Source organism: Orcinus orca, chromosome 13 (assembly GCF_937001465.1).
Source record: "Orcinus orca chromosome 13, mOrcOrc1.1, whole genome shotgun sequence".
Taxonomy (NCBI): domain Eukaryota; kingdom Metazoa; phylum Chordata; class Mammalia; order Artiodactyla; family Delphinidae; genus Orcinus; species Orcinus orca.
Window position 1 is genome coordinate 85,664,848 of NC_064571.1, and position 14,225 is coordinate 85,679,072.

Here is a 14,225-nt window from a genome sequence, read left to right on the forward strand (position 1 = left end):
CCTGCTCTGAGACCACCCTGTGGGGAGCGGAAAGAGTGCCAGGTTACTGCTGGGTGAGGGTGAAAGTCCAGGCTCGCACGTGATCTCTCTTAACACTGTTGAGGGGGCTCATTGCTGACTAGCAGGGCGGCTGCCTCTGCTCCCAATCCCACCATCTGTAACCCCACCCTATTGCAGAGGGAGGCTGAGATGGGGGTGCCTCATGACAGCAGGGTGAGGGTGGAAATGTAGGCTCTGCACTTGGCCTTTGCTGATGGGGGTGGAGTTGGTGCCCCAGTTGTATCTTTGGTGCTTTTGTTTAGAGTAGTATAGTTATTATCTAGACATTTTCTGTCTTGCCAGGCTGCATCATTCCTGGTCCGTTGCTTGAGACGGCAGGCTTTTCTTGTTTTCTCTCTTGTCCGTGTCCATTGGTGTTTCTGGGTGCCTGCTTCCCCAGCACCTGGTCCAGGATATAAGAGGCACAAAGAAAACCCAGGGAAAACACCACCATGTCCTTCCTTGGGCTCCACAGTCACCAGCCAGTCTGCCCTTCTCTCCACCTCTCAGAGTCTGCTGATGACTGTTTTCTGGCTGGTGTCTAGAGTTTTTAGCTCTCCTTGGCAGGAGGAACAGGGAGAAGTACATCTACTCCATCTTATCTGGAACTAGAAGTTCCTATTTGTTGATCATTAAAAAAAATAGGAAACATGGAGGAGTGGTATCTGTTTAAAGAAAACTATTCACATGTCTTTATTGTTTGCATTTGCAAAGTACTTTTCCGTGTACCTTATTTCATCAAGTCATGGATTTTGAAAATATGATTTAACTGTTGTGTTATCAGGCCCAGCCTGGCCCTGACAGCAGGTGTGTAGAGGCATCATTAAGCCTGATGGCTGTAGAATCCCTGGCCTAGACGAGTACTGTCCTCACCCCTGGCTGCAAGGTTGCTTAGAATTCTTTTAGACTGAGCCTAATTCATTCCACTAGCACCCTGTGCGTCCTGGCCAGCTAGGGGAGCTAGAGGGATCTTTCCCCCCACCACGGCAGGGGTCCCACTCGTACAGCACTGCTGCCTGCTCCTACTCTGTCATTACTCCTTGGCAGGTCCAGCTCCATGGGCATGTCACCTGGACACCTAGCTCAGAGGGGCCCCACACTTGGGGTTTAATGCTCTACAGGTGTTATCCTGAGATTCATTTTTTAAAAAAATAAATTTATTTATGGACTTTTGGCTGCACTGGGTCTTCGTTGCTGCACACGGGCTTTCTCTAGTTACAGTGAGCGGGGGCTACTCTTCACTACGGTGAGCGGGCTTCTCATTGCGGTGGCTTCTCTTGTTGCAGAGCATGGGCTCTAGGCGTGCGGGCTTCAGCAGTTGTGGGACACGGGCTCTAGAGCACAGGCTCAGTAGTTGTGGCACACGGGCCTAGTTGCTCCGTGGCATGTGGGATCTTCCCAGACCAGGGCTCAAACCCGTGTCCCCTGCATTGGCAGGTGGATTCTTAACCACTGCACCACCAGGGAAGTCCCCGAGATTCTTAATAATTTTAACCTTTCAGTTGTGTTTTGTGAGTGACATCTGTTGGGACAGTGGAGCACGTACTGGAGGCTGGCAGCCTGGACCATATGTGGTCCCACCTCCATGCTTCCCCGGGTTCTTCCACCTGCTTCCTGCCCCTTGCTGATCCACCACTGCTCTTCTGTCCCCCATGAGGGCCTAGGACTGGGGGCAGGAAAGGTCAGAGTGGGTGAGTGCACCCCGCACGCTGAGTTGAAGACCAGGGCTCTGGGCACCTATGTCTTTATTTGCCTAAGTATCCTCGTGACCAAGAGGGTATGCCTTTAAATCACACATTAAAAAACACCATGACAGGTGAGAATTCTTTTAGACTGAGTCTAATTCATTCCACTAGCACCTTTTGCGTCCTGGCTAGCTAGGGGAGCTAGAGGGAGAGAGAGAGAGACCGTGGAAGAAAGGAAGAATCCTTTTTTCTGCTTTTTGAATGGGCGGCGGGGGAGGGGTTGCATTTTCACTTCATAGTGGGCCCTGAAGTTTATGTATCTTGCCCTTCGCCTTGACCTACAGGTTTCTGGTAGCTTTTGAGGTCACTACTCTCCAAAGATGCCCCCTGATGAACCATGCTTCCCAGAGTTCCTGCTGCATGTCATCCTTCCCAGACTGGACCTGGGCAGGCCCCATGAACCCAACAGATTGCAGTGGATGTGGTGCTGTGTGATTTCCCAGATTAGGGTTGAAGAAATCCAGGCCTCTTGGATTCCACCATGCTGTGACGAGGACTCAAGCTCACTGCATGAAGAGGCCACACACAAAGAGCTATGGGGGGGAGGGGCCGGCCCCGGGCCTCTAGCCATCCCAGTTAAGCAATTCACTGTGAGTTAAGGAGACAACTTGGATGTCCAGCCTAGAAAGGCCTTAAGGTGACCTCACTCCAGCCACTAACTGACCACATTCACCTGAGAGCCTCTGAATCCAAGCAATAAGATTGTGAGAGAAGAAACGATGGTCTGGAGTCACTAAACTTTGATGTAGTTTGTTACACTGATGACTAAATGGCCACCAAAAGAGAAATTACAGATGGCGGGGGGATGATTGGTGAATCAGAGTTTCGAAGTATAATCTTACACGTGCATTGCAGTTGTAATCACGGATAACTTACTTCAGCTTTTTCCTTCCTGAAAGCTTTACAACAACAAATGATTTGTAGTGCACAAAATAAATGTTATCTCCACGTCCAACAAAAATGCCTTAATTTAGAAAAAAAAATGCATGGTTTTATTTGACATCGTGGTGTCTCGTATATACTCAGGTATATAGCGCGGGTCTATTTTTAACCAATCAGAATTCCTACTGACTTTCCCCTAAGGTATAGGATTTATACCCATGTGTGATGAACCCAAACCAAGTAGGATAAATGGCCTGACTGGCTCCGGGCCCTGGAGAGGATGGGAAAGCTGAGTGGGGGAAGACGTGGCCACCTGTGGACCCCTCAGCTTCCCTGGTGAGGGGGTAAGAGCACCTGGTGCCTCTGGACGTTCCAGAAACGGCATCTTAGAAACACCTCCTCACTTCTCAGCATCAAGATTTTAAGGTGATTTTGGCATTTTTCTTTACATGTCGTGACTTTGAGTGTGGGGCCATCAGGCTTTCTGGTTGGGGGCAGGCTCTTTAGCCATTGTCTTGCTGATTTGACTTCCAGAGACCCCTGGGATACCGTTTTCCCCGAGGGAGACCCTGCTAGTGTGCGGACTTGAAGCTTGAGTACCACGAAGGGGGCTGGGAGCCCCCAGGCTGTGGCTCTTAGCAGCTGCTAGAAAGCTGAGGTCCGTCTTCCCGCGACGCCATTCCTGGTCCTGAGACAGGGGTCAGGAGGATGCCGTGCAGCTCCAGTTCCTGAAGTCCTGCGCTCCGCTTCCCCAGAGAGGAAGAAACCCAGAAGAGCAAAACGCTGACAAGAAAGTGTCTAGGTTCTGTGGCTGCTGCTGTCGTTGTGTTTGGAAGAGGGGCTGGCGGGGCGCAGAGAGGGCAAGGAGGCTGCAGCTGCGGGCTCCCGCCACCTACCACGCCTGAGCCTGAGCCCTTGGCCTTGAGGGGAGCTGCAACCTCGCCCTTCATTTCCTTTTGCTCTGCGGGCATCTCTCCCTGGTTGCCGCTGCCCTCGGTGAGTCCACCTGCATGAAGAGACTCACATCACACGGAGGGTGGGACGGAGCATTTCAACTCTGACCCTTACTTCTCAGAGTGTGGCGTGAGAGCCGCGGCCCGGGTGCTCCCAGGGGGGCAGAGCCGGCCTCCGGTCCTGACCCACTGAGTCAGAACTTGCAGGGAACCAGAGCCGCTGGTGACTGCACAGCAAGGCCTGCAGCCAGCGCCAGTGACAGGCCACCCCACCCCCCACGCCGGGGGCTCTGCAAGGAGCCAGGGGCACAGGTGTGTGAGCTCTCCCGCTTTTGACTTTAAAATAGCGTCTTTGCAGAGCAACTCCTAGCATGTGAATCGCAGGGTGGACTTAACAGCACTGCCCTCCCTGACTCTCACCTTGACCAGCAGGGCAGGCACTGTCCTTCCCGTTTTGCAGAGGAAGCATTGAGTGCAGAGGTGAGCCGGGCTGCAGGGCCAGGTGTCAGGTGGGGTCAGGCCTGAACCCCAAGGCGCCCGTCCAGTCTCTGTCCCACGAGGAGTGGGAGTGCCTGTGGACGGGGAGGGAGCAGGTGTGTGTGTGGGAAGCAGGCCTGGGATGTGCCGGGCACCGCGGTGCGGCCATGAGTCCCACATCACAGACGCCGGGCCGGGGCCGGGCTCGGGCAGGGGGTAGAGGTCCCCTGGCTGAGACCGCAGAGCCTGGGAATTGCGGGGCTGGGACTCCCACCCTCCAGGCCCTCTTCCCCGCGTGGCGAGGGGCATCCCGCAGCCCCCCTCACTCCAGCGCAAGCCTGGCACAAGCCCTTTCACGGCCTGGTCTCCCTAAACCCTGCAAGACCCTGCGGGTTGGGCCGCAGCGCTCTCCTGCCTCACCTGCCGGGAGACTGCCCTGTCACCCATCCTGTCAGAACAGCCAGGAGGCGGGAGCCAGAACCTGGACCCTGGCCTGTCTGACGTCAAAGGCTCATCTCTGTCCTGAGTTACTGCCTAAGGCTTTCTGAAAGTGTATCAAATCCATTTAATTATCTTCCGGAGAAATGCTTGCTTTAAAAGAGGAAACATTGACAATGAGTATTTTACAAGCGTTCGAAACATAACATTTCGAAATAAAGTATTCTGCACCATCCTCACCGTGCCTTAGGGTCCCCTTATGGGCTGATGGTTGCCGATAGGAACAGAAGCCCGTGCCGCTGTCAGTGGGGTTTGAAGTGCTGAGGTTGGAACGGCCCTGAGTGCGGGCGGTCCTCGGAGCAGCGTACCCCGTGGGGAGCGCCCGAGCACTTGGAAGGAGCCTGCCTGGGGCCCCAGTACCGAGGCCATGGCCGGAAGTGTGTGATGCAGGGAAAGTGCAGAACAGACTGGGGTTGGAAGGGGAGATGTACAAATCTAGGGTTGGTGTCTTCCCCGGGAGGGATTGTCATTTGGAAGCCCAGTGAAGGGGGGTTACTCCATCACATGCACGGCACACTGCATTTTCACGTGATTATGCCTGGAACAGGAAACATGTAGGAAGCTGTTTTCATAGTTTTCTTTATTAACATTTACATGAGTTATGGAGCACGCAAACAGATCTGGCAAAAACATGTCAGTAGTAAAACAACAAAGCTGGTTTTAAAGAGGGAAGTGACTGGCTTGTGAGTAATCATATCTTACCTCATCTGGAAAAGGAGACAGGTTTTCCAAGTTCAGACATGCAGTCAGTGTGAATGGTGGCACAGATGAAATAGAGCTCAAAGGCAGGTACCCTTCCATCCACTCATCCATCCATCCACCCACCCATCCACCCACCCATCCATCCATCCATCCGTCCGTCCAGTACTTACTGAACACCTACTGTGTACCAGACACTCTTCTAGGAAATTAGAAATCATCAGTGAACAAAACAGACGAACATTCTGACCACCAGGACGCTACATTCTAGATGGGAGAGACAAAGAAATGAAATTGGTGAGTAAATCACAGAGGTTATTACAAGATGGTGAAGACTGGCAATAAAGCAGGGGTGGAAATGAGCAGTGCCCGCAGCAGGGGACGAGAGTAATGGTTTAGATGGTGGTCCTGGTGGGCTGCATGGAGAAGGTGACATTGGATCAGAGACTTGAAGAAAGCAGTCTCCCTGCTCACATGGCTGGAACCTGAGTGCAGTAAAGGAGGAGAAGGCCGGGTACTCGTGAAGCCTGCACGAGGGTGTGTACCTGAGCCCGACAGCACCCCGAGAGGAGCTTTAGGGGCTCTGTTTCAGTGTGAGTCAGAAGCTGAGACTTAGAGAGGCTAAGTAACAAGTCTGAGGTCGCAGAGCCACTGGGTGCCAGGATTAGGGAGTAAAGACAGGGATGATGGACACACTGTATCTGAATCTTTCAAGTATGGGAGAAATAGTGAGGAAAGTTTTTCTCAGGTGGAAGAGAGTAATAAAAACCCATAGGCAGCATTTTCATGTCTGCTCAGAAATTGAGGGTCATCTAGGCAGTGGTGGGACTTTGCTGTTTTGTTCTTGTAAGTAGAGCCAGGGAAAACCCAACTGGAATGATCTGGACGCTTCTGGAATATATGGGTTTATAGACCCCACCTTTACCTATCCCATAAGAATTTGAGGGTAGGGTGAGGAATAGGGCTGAGCCCTTTATATTTTTTCACAAGATTCCTGGGCAATCCTGGGATCATGTTTTAAGATATACTCCTGCGACCCCCAGCTTCTTAGCAGAGGTGGAAAGATGACTACGGAACCTGCATTTTAGATAAGATGATTCTTATGGCCATAAGGTGATTAGAAGTGGCCATTTTATCATCCCATGAAGGGTCTGACTTTTGGGGACATTGAAGGAACTGTAGGAAATAACCACCCAAATATACCCATGTTCCATTTAAAAACACAATTATTCAGAGTCGAAATCAATTAGTTCATTGACTTTTGAATGTCCACCACACAATACTGGAGAGGACAAATTAAAAAACAAAAACAAACGTACGCAATCATTTAGTGATCAAGTTCTGCTTGTTGGCCTTTTATTTAATATTATTTCTGTCTACAAGTGTCTTTAGTCCCACTCATTGCTCTGGCTCCATCTCAGCTATTCTCCTCTGTAGGCAAAGTTCTAGAAATTCAACGTTTACAGGACTTTGCTGTTTGGTGAGAGCCGTGGTGCTTCGGCTGCTTGTGGAATCTTGGCCTGACTCCGCTCCGCCGTCCACGCCCCAGTCCCTCCGAGGAGGGCCAGCCAGGGCCCCGTGTTTGCCCCAGCTGTTTTGTATCCCCTCCCCCCGGGGATTTCTCGGGGCAAGTGACTCAGCGTGACTCAGCAACCTGGCTTTTTAGGGGAGCCAAAATGTTCTGCCACACGGCCAGCATATGGTAAACATTCACACTGCTTAGCAAAATCATTGTAAATGAAACGCACCAGGGAAAAGGAAAAAGGCCCAGATTTCCTCACACCCAAACTGGAGAGATCGGATCAAGGATGCAGAGGACAAGCTGAGAAAGCATCTTCCCCCTGGGGCCCAAGTGCAGAGCTGTTGCCCTGAAGATGGGTGGGGGAGGAAGAAGCAGTAACACCCTGAGTTTCCTTGTGGAGAGGGGTCCGATGTTAGTGTCTCCTCCTGGCTTGAAAAAGCAAACAGCCGGCCACGAAGGAAGCAGCACAAATGGTTTGATGCCACTGCCGCCATGGCGGCATCAGCTGTATTCACTGGGGGGAAGGTACCCTTTATTCCAAATTTTTAAGCTTAGTGACTCTCTAGCTTCTTTTCGTTCCCTTTTCTTTCTTAGTGGCGTGAAAGCACAGATCTTTAAAAAGGCCATCGGAGCCACTGACACTTGGCATTCTCTACAAATGGGATTTTGATGCTGTGAATCCTGCCAAGAGGGACCTTCTGGCATCCCTCCTTGGAAAGCCAGTGCGAGCTCTCGGACTGTTTCCCCTCGGCATTTCTAGGGTCATTGTGTTAAGCCTTCCGCTAAAGAACAGCCTCTTTGAAGCAGCTGGTTTGGGCCGGCCTCCTCGTCCCGGGATGGTTTCTCGGTATTTGGTGCTCACGTGACAGAGAACATACACTGGATTCCTCGCCTTTTAGAGTCCGTTGTTTTCTTCATCTGAAGTAGCTTGTTATGCTTTAGAAAGATTTTGCTTTTTAGGTCATAAAGTGGAGCTTGAAGACTGGAAGAGGGGTTTTTTTTGTGTGTGCGTGTGTTTTATTTTAATGTCTTGACTCTGTGTTGAATGTTTGAAGTTCCTGAGAGCAAGAGATGAGAGCCCGAGGTTGGCTTGGAGAGGTTTTGCAGGATGTCCAGCTTGTCCTAAGGGGGCGGCATTGAAGGGTCAGCCTTGGGCTCAGGGTTAAGCCCTGGTCAGATGGGTCAGGTGGCTTTCAGGCAGGTGTCCCCTCTCGCGCCGACCTGCTCTGGTTCCTTAAACGGCTCCTAATGCCCTTGTAATGTTCTCAGAGCATGAGCTCCCCGGGAGCAGGGCCTGGTTCATCCTTTGCACCCCTGTAACCCAATACCTACAACAGTGCGTGGCACAGGCCACGAGAAGGGATGGATGAAGATGCATTTGAAATGTTGGCTGCAATGAAAAATTCTCTAAGGGGAAAGTGGGGAGGGATAAATTAGGAGTTTGAGATGAACAGGTATACACTACTATAAATAAAATAGGTAACCAACAAGGACCTACTGTATAGCACAGGGAACTATACTCAACATTTTGTAATAACCTACAAGGGAAAAGAATCTGAAAAAGAATATACACTACACATACATACATATGTATATATCTACATACATATATATACACACATGCATACATATAGTATAACTGAATCACTTTGCTGTACACCTGAAACTAACACAACATTGTAAATCAAGTATACTTCAATTAAAAAAAAAAAGACATTCTCTGCATCAAAGTCCATTCACTGATTCTTATTTTAAAACAAGAGATCAGTGTCTTCAGTTGTCCCCAAATCAGTGGGAAAGGGGCAATGAGAAGGCCCGCGTGTACATACTGAAAAATGTTTGCTGAGCAAGGAGCCCAGGGAGGAGAAGAGCTGAAGAACACGGGGCCGACACGGAAGTTCAGGACATCCACAGCGAGGCACAGACTGTGTAACCATTTACGAATGGATTTTGACCGTCAGGGAATGCTACCAAATGTTTTTTTGATCCTGTCGGGATCAAGAGAAAACCAGTAATTGATTGCTTTTTAAAAAAACATGACACTCACATGGTCTGAGTTTCGTTTTGTTGTTTAATTTTTAACTGACAGTACCTCCTTTCAGTTTGCTTGTGGAAAGAAAATTGTAGTTAGAGGTGACCTGCTCTTTACCAGAGTATAGGGAAGATAGCACGGGGCTTCTCAGAGATGGCCCAATGTTTCTTCAACAGTACTGGCTTTTTCCCACGTGAAGCCCTTTGGAAACTGAAGTAAATGTCAGCTCTGATTTCTCCCCTCCACCCCGCCTCACTATGGACCGGATGTTTGTGTCCCCCCCAGATTCATATGTTGAAGCCCTAACTCCAGTGTGATGGTGTTTGGAGGTGGGCCTTTGGGAGGTGGTCGGGATTAGATGAGGGAGGGGCTGCCATGGCGGGATGAGTGTCCGTAGAAGAGGAGGCGCCAGGGAGCCTGCTGCCCCTACCCCATGGGTGGAGCAGCCCTGCAGAGGGCAGAGGGCTCTCCCCAGACACGGACTCTGCCAAGGTCACGATCTTGGATTTCCGGCCTCCAGAACTGTGAGAAAGAAGTGTTTGTCATTTAAGCCACCCATCTGTGGTATGTTGTGATAGCAGCCTGAGCTACCCACCCCTTCAACTCTCCCCACTCAATCCTGGGTCCCCGGACCCCTGGCCCCAGCCCCTCGAAGGGCTGTTCCCTCCGACCCCTCCCAGCAGCCCCTGCTTTCTGGGTTATGTCCAGACTCTGGCTGTCCCGAAGGCCCCGCGGGTCGCGCCCTGGCCCACCGTCCAGCCTGAGCTCCTGCCCGACCTGCTTGCTGCTCTCCGGGACACCGAGTTCTCTCCTGTGCCAGGTGCGGGTGCCTGTGTCAGTCCCCCTCTCTGGGGCTCCCTTCATCCCCTCCCTTTCGTGGCCTGGCCCTCCTTTGTCCCTCAGTCTCAAGTGTCACTTTCCCCAAATCTTCCCTGGTCCACCTGGGCCCCCTCCCCCAGAGCCTCCCCCTCAGAGCCACCTGCGCTGGGCTGGGCTGCTTCCCGGCCGAGTCCTATAAGCTCTTCAGCAGAGGGACTGCGGTGGCCTGTGGCCCTGGCAGGGAGCTTTCATCACAGACCCGGGGGGTGGGGCCATGTTCAGGGGCCAGAACTGTCCCCGTCTCACTGGGGCACTAGGGCAACGGCTCTCAAAGTGTGGCCCTTGACATGGGCCCTTTGGGAGCATCAGGGATGCAAATTCTCCGACCTCACCCCAGACCCATGAGTCAGAAGCCCTGGGGAGAGGTCAGAGGTCTGTGCCGACAAGCCCGCCCGGGGGGATTCTGATGCTTGCCCGGTATGAGAGTCCCTGGGCCAGGGAGGGAATGATGAGGATACCTTGCAGCTCCTCTGGCAGCCTCCCCTGTCCCCTGTGCACTCAGGTTTCAACATAAGCGTCCAAAGCCACCCGAGGGGGACCCCTGTGTCCTGAAGGCACCCTCAGAGGATACAGTTTGCCACCCACAGCTTAAAACCAAGTGTTAACAAAGCCACGGGAGACCAGGCCAGACCAGATTTTGGAAGAAAGGGAGCTGAGTGTCCATCAGTGGGTCCAGCTAAAGGCTCATCAGCTACTGCTTTGGGCCCCTGGGCTGCCAGCCAAGCACACCTGACTGGATTGGGAGGGGGTGTTAATGGGCATCGGGTTGGGGAAGCAACGGAGCCAGAAGTGCTGGGTGAAAGTCCAAGACGGGAGCAGTGGGCGCTGCCTGGAATCCTGGTGGGGAGGATTATCAGGCCTGGACATTTAATCGGTTGTGTTCATGTATTCATAAAATGTTACTGCCGAAAAGGAACCCGGAAGGTCACTTTGTGCTATTGTTTTGTTTTGTTTTTTTGCGGTACGCGGGCCTCTCACTGTTGTGGCCTCTCCCGTTGCGGAGCATAGGCTCCGGACGTGCAGGCTCAGCGGCCATGGCTCACGGGGCCAGCCGCTCCGCGGCATGTGGGATCTTCCCGGATCGGGGCACGAACCCTCGTCCCTGCATCGGCAGGCGGACCCTCAACCATTGCGCCACCAGGGAAGCCCTCAGCTGCCTTTTCTTACTCATCTCTTGTCCTCCGCAGTGACTGTCACCAGGCAGACGATTCTCGGTTAGCTGCTGAGTCGGTTGGTTTCGTCCACCTGCAGATCTTGAGGAAAGGAGATCCTTCTACTCCGCCTGGTGCCACCTGCAGCATCTTCCAGGGACGCGGTGCATCAGCGTTAGGGAATCTCAGAGCCGGCGGGATCCCAGGGATGGCCTGTCCACCTCGGGCGAAGTGACCGCTCAAGGGCACACGCATGGCCCTTGTGTCCGTCCCGGGGCCGGGGAATCTCATCCGCGGCACACAGTGCGTTCCTCCTCATAAACGGTGAGCGAGGGATGGAAGAACCTGCTCAGTTCTCTTCTTCAGCTGCCACTAGAGGAGTTTCTCAGACTCTCACATTTGGTGGACCCCCCCCAGGGGACAGAAGACCCAGCCCTTCAAGGCAGCAGCTCCACGGGCCGCCCACCGCCTCCCTCTTCAGCCTGATCCCCTGGCCTGGTCCCTGGGTCCCTGCATCCAACGTTCAGTCACTCACAACCATCCCTGCTCCCCGAACAGGCCAGGGTAGGCCACCCTGGTGCTTGTCAGCTTTCCACAGAGCCCCGTGCCCCCTCCCCAGTATAGCCTGGAAGATCTCTCATTTGAGACTTGCCTCTGCAAAGCCTTCTTGTGGCCTAACCCTGCAGTTAGAAGAGGGCTGTTCCTCCCTCGAGGTCCCATCCTACCTGGGGTAGATGGCCCCCGAAGCTGAGACAAGCAGGGTAAGCATTGGCACGTGGCTTTTGCTAATTCTGCCTCGCCAGGGCACTGCCAGCTTCTTAGGGGTCTGCTTGGGACTTCTTGTTCCATGTTCCCAGCACCTTGCGCCTGCCAAGCACCTAGAAGTCCTCAATGAATGTTCATGGAGTGGATGAATTTATTTTTTTCTCAGCAGATAAGATAATGGATGAAAGATGCATAACCAGTTCACAGGTATCCACGACATCGGGAGAAAGTAAAGGACATGGATGTATATACTGAAGTCAGATCTTGACTGCCTTACTTCATTAAGTTAATTTAACCTAACTGACACACCTTCTACCTCTAGAAGGTTCTACATCGGGCTTGAGAAAGTCAGCACTCAGCCACCAGGTTTGCTGGCTAAATGGTGCATTTGGATAATAGGAGGTCTGAGTGGGGGGCCCACACAGCCACTTGCACATGTGATGCACGAAAAGCAGGGAGAGGAAAGTGCAAACACCCGTTAGCACCTCGTTGCTTTAATTAACCGACTTTCTAAGCCTGAAGGTAAAGATGTTAGTTTGCCATCACGCCTCTGATTTATTCATTTCCCAATAGCGAAACCACAGCCTGATGGGAAGCAGGTACAGTGTGACCTGTTAGATGATCAGCTTCTGCAGAATATCTTTTCCTGTTGCATTGCCCAAAGGTATGATGCTTTTGGAAATCTCCTTAATTTGGAATGTTATTGCTGCCATTTCAAAAGGGAGAGGGAAAACAAACGTTCCCTTTTTCATTAGTTTTAATGTCACTCCTCTAAAGTAGTGGTGTCAAATAATACACTTCTAAAATTTATTTCTGGGGAGCACTCCTTATGAGGCCCTGAAATTTCTGACTCGTCACCTAAAGAAAATTGGCATTTTCAGAGCTAGTCCATGATGGACCAGGAAGTTGGGAATTTGCCCCAGGAGGGCTGTGCCGCGGTAATTTGCACTAAAATGAAAATCTTCATGTTTATCACCTCCTTTCACCTATAAAGCAACTCTGGGGCTTCCCTGGTGGCACCGTGGTTAAGAATCCGTTTGCCAATGTAGGGGACACAGGTTCGAGCCCTGGCCTGGGAAGATCTCACATGCTGTGGAGCAACTAAGCCCGTGCACCACAACTACTGAGCCTGAGCTCTAGAGCCTGCAAGCTACAACTACTGAGCCCGTGTGCCACAACTGCTGAAGCCTGTGCTCCTAGAGCCCATGCTCTGCAACAAGAGAAGGCACCGCCACGAGAAGCCTGCGCACTGCAGCGAAGAGTAGCCCCTGAATGCCGCAACTAGAGAAAGCCCGCGCGCAGCAACGAAGACCCAGAGCAGCCAAAAATAAATGACAATAAATAAAATAAATATAAAAAAGAATCTTACCTATAGAAAGCAAGTCTGCTCACCAATCTCACTGGTTGTGTCTTCAATCAGGACAGAGCCTGGTTCTTTCCTTGCCTTCTGGAGGCTCTGAGCATTTCTCTCCTCTTGCTGAGTAGATGATCCTTTTGAAGAAAGTTTAGGGAATTGAGGTTATTTAATTGGGGGAAGGTCAGGAACGATTGAGGACCGTCTCCAGTGGCTATCAAGGCTTAGGAAAGGTGTCCGCCCACTCGTCTCCCTTTTTTGCACAAAGCTGCTCAGCTTCAGTTCCAGGAAGGAGGAGTGGCAGAGGGCCCTGCTGCCTTATGAGAGCTTTCAGCCAGGTCCTTATTCCTGATAGCCCCCGAGGAAACAAACGAGGTTCCAAGGCAAAGAGGCTAAGCTGAACTGTGCTGGGTACTTCAGACTCCAGTGTCCTTTCTGAAGGGGAAGCAGAAGACATTCTCTGTAGAGAAAACTCAGCCCTTCGGTTTTGTGAACCAGCTGGTGGGAATCTCCAGGGCGAAGATGTGCTGAACAGTCAGTGTTCCAGGTGAAAGGAGGCCTAAAGCTGGTGCCACGCAGATTTGCCCCTCCGCTCTGCTTCTGGTTGAAGGTGGGTGGGCAACAGCTGTGGCAGGGAGGATGCAGCTGGACAGACAGGAATACTCGTGACTCTCAGCACCTTGGAGCCTAGGGGAGCAGGGAGGGCTCTGTCATCATCAGATGTCCTTGAGAAGAGGCTCAACAATGAAAGAACCTCTGCGCGCACAGTGGGATAGATGTGTCTGTCCCTTCTCCCATTCATTCATTCATCTTGAGCATCAATGCTATGGCAACTACCAGAATAGAAGCATAGGAAGCAAAGATGAAAGGTGAGGCAGGTGAACGAATGTGTATGTCGTGATGCCACATGGTGAGTTCTAGGAGAGAGGCAAGACCGGGGTGCTGGGAAGCCCAGAGCAGGGGCCTTATAACCTGGGTCATGGGAGACGAGACTTGCTGGGGAGATGGGCTGGGAAGATGGTAGGTGTGGTGTGCGATGTTAATAGCAATGCTGATGACAGTGGGGGAAAGACCTTAGATGGTCTGCCTTCTACGTTTCTTCCTCCATTTGAGGTGGGCACTACCTCAAATTCCTTTAGGAATTTGAACACAGGGTGGGGAATTCAAGCCAAACAAGGGGACAAGGGCACCAGAAGGGGTCATTGAGGAGCTGGACCTCAGGCCAGGCC

At 52.0% G+C, this 14,225-nt stretch overlaps 1 long non-coding RNA gene across 1 annotated transcript; it reads left to right on the forward strand.

The window, feature by feature from the left end:
- Window positions 1-5,154: 5,154 nt before the first annotated feature.
- Window positions 5,155-13,673, forward strand: LOC117203275 (uncharacterized). The gene is made up of 3 exons (XR_004485969.2): window positions 5,155-5,590; window positions 10,914-11,201; window positions 11,812-13,673. It is a non-coding gene; the product is annotated as an uncharacterized LOC117203275 (long non-coding RNA).
- Window positions 13,674-14,225: the final 552 nt, after the last annotated feature.